At 37.7% G+C, this 13979-nt stretch overlaps 1 long non-coding RNA gene across 1 annotated transcript in view; it reads left to right on the plus strand.

Moving 5' to 3' along the window:
• Positions 1 to 6352: 6352 nt before the first annotated feature.
• Positions 6353 to 13979, plus strand: part of LOC138697134 (uncharacterized) — a 135348-nt gene continuing 127721 nt past the window's right edge. The window contains exon 1 of the long non-coding RNA XR_011331533.1: positions 6353 to 6528. This is a non-coding gene — a long non-coding RNA (uncharacterized lncRNA). The remainder of the gene's footprint in view (positions 6529 to 13979) is intronic.

Below are 13979 nucleotides of genomic sequence, written 5' to 3' on the forward strand. Positions count from 1 at the left end.
GAACTTCAAATTCTGTTTCACAAATCTTCTTACAAATTCTACCGACAAAAAATGTATAATTAGTCTCTCTTTCTTGCTACACGTATGAGAACAAAATTTTCTTCTCTTATTTTCTAAATTCGCTCGAGCAGTGTAATTTTCAGCTTAAATGGCATCTTCATCATCATTATCATTAGAACTAGCACATTCCTCGGCTCATCTGCAGTCTCTTCTGAATTATCTTCTGGAAACTGAACTTGTGGCTTCAACTTCTTGCGTTTCTGAACTTTATTAATCATATTTCTCTTCTCACTCAACTTTCTTTTTCTTTCTTCTATTTCGGTTTTCTCTGGCGTACCTGTTAAAGCGCTCGTCTTTCCTTCTTTTCCTGGGAGGAGAATAATTTAGCTTTGTTGGAGTTTGTCTCTTGATTTTTAATTTGCTACATGGCATTTCCACTAAAGCTGAAACTAAATACTGTTTTTGATTACAGTACTTATAAGAGTAACTTATTTACAAAAATATTTAAAATCTGAGGTCTACCTGAAGACAGTTGTCCCCAGGTACACCGCCCCTAGGTACATTAGGAATGAGTAAAATATATCTCAAGACTGAGGTACCGAAAACAAGCTAATAACCACATGGATTCGTAGCTAGAATAACATGGTTTAAAAAATACATTTAAGTTTTTAATTGTGTATCTAAAGAATTAATTAAAAATAATTCATTAATTTGACAATTACTTACTTTTTAGGTTCAAAAACAGATTTTTTAAAATAAAATCTCTCCAGATTGCTTCAACAAAAAATAAATAATTCGCAGAACAGCTGAATGATGAAATTAAAGTGGTCAACTGCGAAAACAAACATTCCACCACATAACCTTAAAAATAAACGCAGTACAGCTTGTCTCTAGGTACAACAGCTTCCTCTAGGCACATTAGAAAAGCAGTTTCATTACGTACTAACATTTTCAGTGTAGTTGTGGAGTTTAATGAGCGGTTTTCAACATGGCAGACTTAAAATCTTCCAGTCACACGTAGTTGAATGCAATACTTGAAGATTTACTGGTAATCATACAAGCCTATCGGTAAATGGAAAACATATCTGCAGTGCTCGGGAAAAGTGACATAAGTCAGTTTCCACAAACATTTTTTGATAATTTATTGACAACTTACACTGGTTTATGTCGATTTGATTTTTTTCTGTATGAATTATTGTAATGGGAGGAATACTTATGTATTTTTTCCAAGCGAGCAGATGTTCCTTAAGTTGTCAATAAATTATCAAAAAAGGTATGTGGAAACTGACTTGTGTCACTTTTCCCAAGCACTGCAGATATTACCTGCAAATTTTGTAATATACTGTATTTCTCTCTGCACAAACTATATATGAAAGTAGGAACAATAACAACGTGGAAAAGTCTAAGGATGTCGTTCTATACTAAGCTAAGCTTCCTTCTTGATGAGAAGTTCCTATACAAAATACTCATACTGTAGGCCTATATTTTAGTGGTGGATAATTGCTTTCTTTAATATTAATCCTAACATCTCGTTTACTTCCACCTTCTTTTTCTTTCTTTCTTTGTTTTCAGCATTCTCTCTTCCCTTTCTTTTTATTTTGTTCTTTCCTGCTTTCACTGTTTTCGTTTTTTGACTGTCACACTTTTTCTCTCTCTCTCTCTCTCTTTTTTTTTTTTTTTTTACTAACTCGTTTTCAAAATTTCTCTCTATCTCTGTCTCTCTGCTTCAAATTTTATCTCGCTCCAGGTTTTTCTTTCTTGTTCATCCTTCATCCCTTCCACACAAACCTCTTATTCTTATTTCTTCTACCCTGAACGTCACTATCTTGTGACAATGCTGTACAAGTAACCAATACGTTTTTCAGGTTGCAACAAACCTTGTTAGAAAAGAGAGGCATTCCTTACTGCTGCTTGCAGGGTTCACAATGCGTTGTTGGAAGGGACGTGCGTTATTATGCAAGTGCATGTAATGATCTGTAGGGGGGAGGGATTCACTTTAAACCTGGACTCAAATACTTAACATTCTACGATGCAAGCCTACGAGTTGGAGACAGAACGCGCTTGTATTTTCACGTGTCTTCTCAACTCATTGTTACGCCTGAGGGTTTCCTAATTGCTGGCTGATGAAGTGGCTCGATATTTCAAGTAGGCGTCATAAACAAGCTGACCCACCCCTACAGGGGGCTGGGGTGGAGAGACTTACGACCCCATGCATGCAGGATAGTTATGATTGTGTGGCTCGCTGGATGTTAGGAACTGCTTCGGGACCACGGCTGCACTGGTAATGTTTAAGATTAAGGTAATGCGAATAACTGACCCCTGAGGAGGCTGTGTGCTCAATTTTTTATTTACGCCATTCACCGAGTTTGAGATAACCCGCAAAGTATGGTGACGTATGCCCATCTGGCAGGCTTTGTATGTAACCAGTGGTGGCTGGTGCAAACCAAAGGTATCATCTTAGACACAAATAATGATCAGCAGCAATGGGCTAAGTCCCCTTCGGAAAATTTCGTGTACTTTCGTGAGACCTTAGTTTCACACGTGAACGAATGTATTATGCGGCGAAAAAGTTCCAATAATAATTTGTTGTCATTGTTTCAAAGGACTCTTGTTGTAAGAACACGTAATTGTTACCTCCAAACCCAGGGTTCACGTGGCGGTTTAATAAAAGAGAGGGTATGAGTGCAAGACTCCGCTCTGTGTTTCTTTTGTTTCGTTTCTTTGTTTTTCTTTTTGTTTATAAATCCAGTATTACAAATAATTTAGAACAAAGATATATTCAAGGGGTAAATTATATGCAAAATAAACATCCTTGTCGCCCTGGGTGGTAGAGTTGGTATAGCGCTGGCTTTCTATGCCCGAGGTTGCGGGTTCGATCCCGACCCAGGTCGATTGCATTTAAAGTGTGCTTAAATGCGACAGGCTCATGTCACTAGATTTAGTGGCATGTAAAAGAACTCCTGCGGGACAAAATTCCGGCACACCGGCGACGCTGATATAACCTCTGCAGTTGCGAGCGTCGTTAAATAAACCATAATATTTAAACATCCTTCCTCTCGTCGTGTGAACCAGGCGCTGTCTGAAGATGAACTTAAGAGGAATTCAGGCTACAGGAAATCGATTTTTTGTGTCGTAGAGTATACATTGCAACAATGGATATTAAATAATTCCCGCATTCATTCCATTTTGTATTCGGTGGGATGCAAAATATTATAGGCCTACACCATACGACATACACATTTTAAACTATAAACTTCAAAATGTATATTACACTATAGTAATGTATATTACGTCCTGAAATTTCTTCTCCTATCCTGATTTTGACTCGTTGTTTAATATAAAGATTTACTGAACAGCCTTCTCTCTTTCCAATCCATATCTATTGTATTTTCTGTAGGATTCCCATCAGTTTATTCCTATCCACTTTGTCAAAGGCCTTTTCTAGGTCCAATGTAGTATAATTATCATGTCCCGCACCGTAGCATCATGAGTTAAGGTATCCTGTCTGGACTCACGTTACGGAAGAGTTCCGCTGGTTCGAGTCCTCATGGGGAAGGAATTTTCTCATGAAATTTTGGCCAGAATATGAGACCATTGACCACCCAGCATCGTTATGAATTTGAGGGAACTGTGATAGATAATTTTGGTAACGGCTGGTTAGTTGATCGTTCACCTCTTCTGAGGCATGTGGACGTAAGATCAGCAGTCTGCTTAGGCTAATCATGGACTGTTGCGCATGAAATAATATAATACACGAATAAATATAAAGTGTAAAACAACTGAATTTGATTTTTTTTCGGTGCATCGACACAAATTAACTTCATTACGAATGCTAGGGGATTCAACAAGTATTTTTTAAGGTAACGATGCGTAGATCCAGCAATAAAACTAGAGCATTCATTGGTCTTTAAATCGTCCTTGGTTGTATCTGTGAGATATGACAGGGAGCGGCCGACGGCGTGGTCGAGTGTCTGTCTGCTCTTGCGGAAATACCATTCTCCGTCCGATCCCACTAAATCACCGCTCTAATAGAGTGCGGAGCAGTCGGTAAACACGAGGGACGCTCGTTGCCTCGTTATGTAGACCCTAACCCGCTATTAAATTCAATTTCGACACCTATTGTCATGCCAGTGCCGGCTCGGTTCGCCTTAATAGCAGGTTACACCTGAATCACTTTCGGGGGCAACCGGTCATTCTTTCTCTCTGAACAGGGTTACCAACTTCCGCAAATTTACTAACTAAGCATTGTTCTCAATTTACTTACTATACGCAGAAATTATTAAGGAAACGTAGATGATGGTAGGTGATGGCTTTCATTTCTTTCATCCTTGATTATAAATCACCATCACCACCACCACCACCATCATCATCATCATCATCATCATCATCATCATCATCATCATCATCACCACGGATTTTATCCCATTAGGCCAGGTTCCGGTTTCATGAATCAGAATTAGAAGTGTTCTATACAGCTCTTCCTCGGTCTGCCAACATTTCTCATGTCATTTCACTTTGTAGTTCAATACTAATTTTGGGATGCGGTAATTCCATTCGTTCGACATGTTCTTTCAATTCTTTCTATGAAGTTAAAGCTATCGAGTTCCCTTCTGATCTTGTCTAGCGGAGTATATCCAGCGAGACTCCGTAAAAATCTATTTCTACAGCTACGATCTTTCTTTTTTTCTTTATTTTTGTGTATTGTCCAAAATTCTGCGCCATACAATACTATGGGAACCACCATTACTTTGTAAAAATTTAAGTTTGTTTCTTTCCGAGTATTTTTAAGGTACGATATCTTTTTATTGTACATATATAATTGAATTTATTGATTTTGTTTGTAATATCTTCATTTTTAAGTATGAAATATTGCAGCCCAGATAGTTGAAATAGGTAACCTGTTCTACAGTCTTTCCTTCTAAAATTATCTTTGCTCTGATGTTTGCGATCCTTTGAATGGCCAACACAGCTTGTTTAATTTCTGCAATGCTTGGGAAAAGTGACATAAGTCAGTTTCCACAAACATTTTTTATTAATTTATTGACAACTTACGGAACACCTGCTCGCTTGGGAAAAGATACATAAGTATTTCTCCCATTACAATATTCATACAGAAGAAAATGAAATCGATATAAACCAGTGTGAAGACAGTTTTCTTTCTTCTCCTGTAAAATTAACATTTTTGACTTGTGCCACTTTTCTCGAGCACTACAGATTTAAATAAGATTTTTTATAAACTATCTTCAGACGTACAAATCAGAACCTGTTTGTTTGCAAATAAAATTGTATCTAATGACAAGTTTCTAATTTTAAAATGAGTTTCTAAATTTATCTTCCATTTTCTCACGGCATAGTTAATATATCGCTGGTGTTTGGATAAAATGTCTCAATCCTAGTTTTTTAGTGTGACTTCTTACTGTAATTAGTGTAATTAGTTGAAATTTAATTACAAAACGTGAATATATTTTTCTTGAGAATATGTTCACATTCCTTCATGCAAGGTAACTAATAATAATGTGTTAAAATTTATTTTTTGTTGTTCCTGAAAAAATTTTTTGTGGGTTAAGCCATTTTATCCAAACACCATTAATATAAGTTAAAAATCGTCGGTGACAGAGGACATTCCTGTCTGACACCTTTCGATTTTGAATAATTGAGGACCGTTTTTGCAAAACTTGCTAACTGAAAAAAAACTAAATTTTACAGGAGAGACAACACACTGTAGTAAGTAAATTTTGCTGCTAACTCTCACTTAGGAGAAAGCAAGTTTTGAAAAAACGATCACACTTTGACACACTACAATGAAGAGAAATAATCCAATTTTACTAAGACGCCTTTAACATCATGTAGAGGCCTGCCTTATGTTAACGAATCCATCAAAATCTCAATTTTGCAAATTTTGCAGTTAGCAAGTTTTGCAAAAACGGTCCTCAATTTATCTAATTTAAATAAGTCGCCAAATGAAACGAATTAAACATTCGTACTATTTGATTAGTAATTTTCTTTAACTATTTTATCTATCATTGCACAGTGTAAAGGAGAAAGTGTCCAACGGTTGCTTAGGTCAGATATATAGAGTAATTCACGAAGAAAGATAACTTTAACATATAGCCTACGATAGTCCTAATTCCTAAAATCGTTTTGAATGTAAAACTTCATATGAACATGGTTCCAGTTCCGAACAGTTAAGTAATTATGTCCATTTTGTTTGGTACAAATAAACGCACTGCAATTAATCACGAGTCACTATATAATTGTGTCTCATGACCTTGGTCAAAGTCAGTTGCCTGGTCTACCACGCAGAAGTGGAAACGAAGAGACGTATTACTTAATCGCATTTCGGACGCCAAGAACACCTATTGGTCTAGTGCTCCACAGCACGTAGCCTACGTGCAGTATAAGCGACAGTCTGAACGTGTTCGACCAATGAGCGCCATTCAACACACTGCACTGGCGCAAAAGTGTATTGAACCAGGGAATACTTTTGAAAATCCACTCTAACATCGACTCCGACTTCAAGAACACTAGGTACGTATCCCAATGCGTGTGTAGCTCAATCTCTAGCGTGCTGGTTTTTCATCCAGGCGGTCCGGGTTCGGTCCTCGGTCAGGTAGTGATGAAATTTGTGGTGCACAAAGACTGTGTTGCAGAGGGGTTTTCTCGGGGTACTGGCGTTTCTATCATTCTGCCAACACTTTCCATCTTCCCCTTACTTCACTTATTATCTGCAATTGTTAAAAGAAATAGAGTGAAATCTGGGGTTAGTAGCCTACGGCAGACCTATCCAAGGGAACTGCCCCGAACTGGCTCTCGGGGTGCAGAAAGCAAGTGGACGAGGGTGAGTGCAGTGGCGAACTTAAGCACAAGTCGTGTTGTACTCAGTGGAACGGCTTTTATTAATATTTTAAAATAAATGCTTCTCAAATAACAACTGAAGAATGCTTACCCTTGCATGTATACACAAAATAAACAAAATAATAAGATTAGTTTAATTCAGAGATTACAGTATACTTAACATATAAAAACTATTTCTCTTGACTAAAAAAATCCCATAAGATTACACTACGTGTGTGTCTCTGCTAAGAGACGTGAAATATCTGGACATACAGACTTACAAAATAGAGAATTAAAATCACCGGCATGTAAACAATGCCAGCACGACAAGCTTACAGTACGCAGGCATCTTTAATAGCTAACATCAGGCGTCAGACTTGATGAACATTATTGTCTTTGCAGCTATTAATAATAACGAAATATGAGTAAAACTATTATTATTATTCACAATTAAACTTGCCTCGTTTAAGGCTGCTTTCTCAAGATCCTCCACCTCTGTGGAGTAACGGTTAGCATATCTGACCGCGAAACGAGAGGGCCCGCGTTCAAATCCTGGTTGAGAAAGTTATCTGGATGAGGTTTTCTCTCAACCCATTAAGAACAATGCTAGGCAACTTTCGGCGCTGGACCCTGGACTCATTTCGCTGGCATTATCTTCATCTCATTCAAACGCTACATAACTTAATCATAGAAGCGTTGTAAAATAAACCAATTAAAACAAAGAGATCCTGAGTCATTTTTGTACGTTCCTCTTCTACGACCAAATCATAGGTAGGTACAGCCCGATTAGTTAGTCCTGACAGCTCAGCGAAAGAGGGGAAGTAATAGGAGTAGTGAGGAGAGTTCCGGAGTAGCGATAAAGACGAGCGGTCGGCAAAGGAATGCAGTACAGCTTAACTATACTGGAAACCAACGCTATACCGCATGCGAAACATCCGATCGCTCAGACTGCAAACGATAGACTAACCTGAACACCCCTTGGCGTAACTTAATGGACTCGACTGAACCAGGCGCAGATCGCCGGCGACTGTCCGGACTAAATAATCGTACGTTTGTTTTTATAGTGACGCTCCACATTATATTGGCCACAAAAGTACCACGTATCAGGCATCTCGATTGTTCATCTACTTGAAGAAAGGAATATATATTTCCAATCTATATCCTGGATAAAGGAATTTGCGTTGTTCGACTCCATATTATTAGAGCGTTCGGAATTTAGAAATACCATAGTAATATAGGCGTCTTCTTAGCGGACATCCTCCCTCATTGTAATGTAACTAAAATAAATTATTTGCGTATTTTCTAACGTGTATAAAATAACTGAAGTAAATCTAAGTCTATTTTTAAACAATATAAAGCGTTTATATTTGAAGCAATGCTTACAGTGTAATTAGATTTACTTCTGTTGTTTTATATACGTTACAAAATACGTAAATAACTTATTTTAGTTATATTACAATGAGGGAGGATGTTCGCTAAGAAGACGCCTATATATAGTCCGACCATCGAATCTGTGCCCCCGTAAGATATGCGAACTGAACCTTAATTCCTTTTCAGCCTCGGCAATTCATTTCTCTCCCTGTATTCCTATTTCTCTCTTTTCTATCCCTCTCTCTTTCTCTCTCCCACTACTCACAATTTTGAGCCTTCTTGCGGGACAGTTTATTTGCACTTGCAGTTCAGTGTTGTCAACTCAACATGATACTGTAGCACGGAGTGGTGAAAGAAATATTATTAAGTAAGTAATAGCATTTTGCATAAGTCAATCAGCGTCATTAGACCTAACTTCAATTAAATTATGAATAAGTAATAATTAACCTTACATTATTATAAGAAATATTCAAGAGACATGACACTGTTTAACGGAAGTTTGGCAACATCCCTATTCGGCAAGGTTCGTGGCCTGCTGTTTGACGTAGTGGGAGAGAAACGGGTGGAATGGGGTGAGTAGAGGCGTTAACTTTTCCAAGAATGACGACAGCGCTGAAGGGGCACAGATCCGATGGTCCGACAATACCCAATTACAGTATATTTTCTAAACTCTGAACGCTCTATATACAATACAGATTGTAATGTAGGCCTACCGTACATCCGCCACTTCACAAGTCTCAGATTCAGGAGGCAGCAATAATACGACCACAGTCTAGTATATACAGTCACGAAGCTCAATACGTAGTAAATATGCATCCATAGATAGTTGCTAACCACTAGGATCGCTAATATCGCCTCATTACAGACAATGCAAAATAATACCGGCACAGTCTATTGTTCCTAGCACTCACAACTCAAGCTTCGTGACTGTATATACTAGACTGTGATACGACGCTTTCTCCGTGCACTGCCCCATTTCTCGCTGTATGCCCTGGGAGCTAGACAGGGCTGGCCTACGGGTTTATGAGCTGACACAGGAAGGAGTTGGGTCTCCGCGCCCTGGGGCTTATCAGGTATGAGACATGGGTCTGTCGGGCTGAGGCAGTTTGGCCTACCTGTGAGCATCGGATTCACGAATGCCACCCATATCACCTGTTATACTTAGGGAATCATCGCATATAGGCCTATAGGACGCACAGTGGGCCCAAGTATGCTAAGTGCAAGGATCCAGCCCTTGAAGAGCCATGCCAAGGCAAGTACGTATAAATTGTACGTAACTTGTTTCGCTATCAGTTTCTAAACGTAATTTAAAATAATGGAAGGTGAAATATTGTTTGAGGACTATAGTTCCGTAATGTGACAGTCCAAACTTAAACAGAAATTAATTCTCTCTTGCAAAAGATTTTTAGTTTGAAGAGGAGCTTGAGTTGACTCTCGGAGAAAGATTTCCATGTTTAAGGCTAGTTCACAATAAACCGGAAACGGAAAATTCAACGAGAACGGAAGTATTGTTAAAATAAATGTATTTAACATTATTTTCGTTGTCGTTCTCGTTGTTTCGGTCCCTGGTTTATTGTGAACCAGCCTTTAGGGTTACCTACCCCTCTATAGGGATAGATCTACACTCGGTACTTATATTATTAGTGAACTTCTATAGACACTAAAACTTGAATAGGCCTATGTATATAACTCTGATTTAGTTTCATTTTTATTAAAACAGTTGCATTTCACTTCAGTTATCAATATATATTAAACAATCTCTTATACGTGCTTATCCATAATCTTACGCAGCAGAAGCTATAACATAACCTAAATAATAATTATAAACAAAATAAATGATAGAAAAGTTTTAATTAAGGATGATGAAATACACAATTATTGAAAGTACAATGTTGGCAAACAAAGAAACAAATGATAAAAACAAACAAATGCTAGGGAGGTGATAAACACAAACAATTGCTACGAAGGTTATAAAAAACAAATGTTAGGAAGGTGATAAAAACTGTAGGATAAGAAGCCATGATCAACATGAAACACGTCGTTCCGTACCGTTTTATTGGTCAAAAGTGGTACCGTAAACTGGGGTAAAGAGGATCACATGTGGTAAAGTGGATCATGTGTGTATTGCCTAGATAAGGCAGCGCCACATGGATCACACATGAAAAGAAAAACCTTTCTTCTATAAGTGCCACTAAAAATAGTTTTCTTTGCATGTGTGATCCATGTGGCGCTGACTTATCTAACAATACACATATGATCCACTTTACCACATGTGATCCTCTTTACCCCAGTTTACGGTATATAGCAAAAGTGTATAGACCTTATAAACTGCAAATGATGTTTGAATTATTGAAGGAAGCTTATTATGAAAATATAATATTCAAATTTTCATTACGAGTATTAGCTCAGATGTAAATTTAACGGGAATAGTTAATTCGAATACTGTGGACGGATGACACCCAATTCACTCACAATAGTGTCGTCATTACTCACGATTTATTGTGAATATTATAGACAACAGACGATCCACGTTCACAGCATATTTCATAGCCGCTTAGTTCGTCTTAATTGCACAATTTGTTTAGTATTTATATTAATTTCAAATGCGGTAAGTTAATAACCTTATAATAACCCTATAAGTTACATTCTCATAATTACCGCTACTGTACATTTATAGTACAATAATATCTGTTAATTGATAAAGAGTTGAATGGCTATTACGTCGATACGAACTTCTTCCCTTGAATTGTTTCATGGCCTTGCACAAAAACTCGTTGCTATGCACTTTTTTATAGCAGCGAATTTATACGTCAAAACTGCTTTATCACGAACAGCTGAAATCTTGTTGTGCTGCTAAGAGTATGTACCCAACAGTAACAGAATGACTATGGTATAGTTATTCGGTTATGAGTTACGTAGTCATGCTGGGTGAGCCACTAATAAACTAGTGGAATCAATTCAACAATTTTCATGAGCCAATGATGTGATCTAGGAATAGCAAGCTGCATCCTGATCCTAGGTTGCTCTCGGACGTGGTTCGAACCTTGCTTGGACTGATTACCTAGTAGGATTTTGCCAGGTTTTCTCCAGCTGTAGTGTAAATACCGTCTCATTGTTACCAATTACACGGACGCTAGATAGCCGATTGAACATAATAATTATCGCCTTCAATGGTTGATTCCTTCTGGATTCGTTCAGATTCTAAACTTGTACCTACTGGTATCAAGAGATAATGGTCTGCCCATCTTTTCAATGGTCCTTCCAAATGTCTCCTTCCAGCTGGTGCGTAGACAGTATTGTTCTTGGTAACTTGTTCATTTGTAGTACATGCTGGGTCTATTGTGTTATATATTGTTCGATTTTTGTGTTTATTGCCAATTTTTATATCTTAATTTCTTATTTATTTTTTTCTCTCCTCTTTTTGTCTATCAATATGTAGCCCTCCCACTGTTCTTAGAAATTCAATTTCTGAAGACTGTATTTTCTCTATATGAAATTTCTTCATAGTCCAGGCCTCTGATCCATAGCCTATATTAAAGTTAGGATTGTCATAATTTTATAGGCGTACAATTTGATTTGGTAACTTTCCTTGTTTTATTACATAAAGTTATTCTTATTGTCCCACAGAATCGTCGGAATGTGGTTATTTTTTATTAGATATCCTAGTCTGGTATAGCTTATGGTATAACCTAAGTATTTAAATTTTTTAACTTGTTATATGGTTTATTATCAGTGATAATGCGAATTCTAATGTATCTGTGCCTCTAAAAGCCATTATTTTATATTGTTGGAAATTTTCAAGTTGAATTTTATTGTAATACTATTTCATTTGATTTGATGTGTAATGTTCTGTAAGTTGCCTTCAGAATTTGCCAGTATAAGTTGGTTCAACAGCGAAAAGGATAGTTTGTAATATATTTTAGTTATTTATTGGTACAGTATTTCTGTATTGTTTATTTCTAACATCTGTTGTTCTTTTAGAAAATATTTTTGAAAATAACTTCCATATAGTAGACCTAATGTTAGTAACGTACCTTGATGAATCTATAAGACATATCTTCCTGTTCTTCTTCCCATCTTCTACTTCTCCTTCGAGATGAACTTTAAAATCTCTGACGAAAGAAGAATAGTTGTAACTGTTCTTTGAGCCAAAATATAGATTTTTATGCTTAATATTGCCAGAAGTAATCCTCCACTGAATACTGCGTGGAAAAAGGAAACGAGGACGGCCACAACCTACTTGAAAGTGTCGAATAGCGGAAAGCTTGCAGGAAAGAAACATGGACGATGAAGTTGCTGGATCGCTATCTCTGGAAGAATAAGAGTGTATCTTTTGATTAAGGAAAACTGTGATGAACACAGAAATCCTACGAAATGAATATCGACCAAATTCTTTCTATGAAAAAATGTAGTGTGAGCTCATTCATTGAATTGCAAGGAAAGCAAAGGAATCGATTCAGTAATTCCGACGTTTTTCGATCTGCTAATTAAAACTGTAATCAAACATTTTCGGTGGTTGCAATTAATTAAGATTCTGGAACAGAGATTATTCAATATTCCACTAAATGAGTCAGTTAATCAGTTTATTGATTCTTTTTTCTATTCTATACATAATGTCTAAGTTAACTGAAGAATTTGGTAAAAATTTAACAGCCAAACTTCGAGTATATCACTTCAAATAATTCTGACAAGAGCCGACTCTTTCCGTTAGGTGATTTGTGACTCGATTCACTGAGTCAAGTCAGTAGGACATCTTGAAGCCGAAATCGTGTGGAATGGGTCGCGGAAGTTGTAAGTCTCGACCACGGTCGCTTCGGCGGCGTGTGTATTCGGTCAGTTCTCCGAGCTGTAACAAAGAAAAGGAAGACAAAAAACCGCGAGAGCGAGCTGGCAGATCAGGTTTGCTAGACTGTGACGTCACGATCCTCCATAGGCTCCGCTGCCCCCGTCACGTAGTCACCACGTCTGCATCTGCACATCAGGGGGGGGGGGAGGGAGTGTCAATTGCAGTCAACTGCGAAAATTAAGAGCGAGATCAAACAAACGGACGCAGCGTGCACCTGTACCGCTCAGAAATTTAGACTCCGGGATGACACCGCCGAAATTGTGTGAAATAACATGCTATTTATTCTCTTGATGACATTAGAGCCAGCATTCGGTCGGATGACAGTTGTTCGATGATGACATCAGGGTTCTGTTCCGGCAGCTTCTGTGAGATTTGTGGTGGCTTCAGGGATGAGATTCCTAATGCTAGTTAATTCACCACTGGGACATTATGAAGTCACTGACACTGAATAAGTCACCAGACAGGACAGACATGATAGGCTATCAGTGAGTCTTACAGTGAGACCATATCGATAAATAGACAGACCAGAGAGGCAGTTAGATAAACCGGGGAAACAAACGGTAAACTAATCAGATAGTGAAATTTAATTAGACAATGAAATAAGACAAAAAGGCATACAGTATGTATACATTCATTCATTCTGTTCTGCCAAGGACAGGTGTTTCACTGCAAACCTAACATTTTCCATTCTTTCCTATTTTCTGCCTTGCTTTTGGTCTCCGCATACTATCAATATAGATCTAGGCCTACTTATCTTAATGTCGTCTATCATCTGATATCCTCTTCTGCTCCAAACTTTCCTTCCGGTCACCATTCCTTCCAGCGCATCCTTCAGTAGGCAGTTTCTGCTCACAAGCATTCTCATGGGCGCAGATAAAAAATATATTTTTTTTCTTGCACCATGTTAATAATGCCAAAACAAGTGTTT

Source organism: Periplaneta americana, chromosome 3 (assembly GCF_040183065.1).
Source record: "Periplaneta americana isolate PAMFEO1 chromosome 3, P.americana_PAMFEO1_priV1, whole genome shotgun sequence".
Lineage (NCBI taxonomy): Eukaryota > Metazoa > Arthropoda > Insecta > Blattodea > Blattidae > Periplaneta > Periplaneta americana.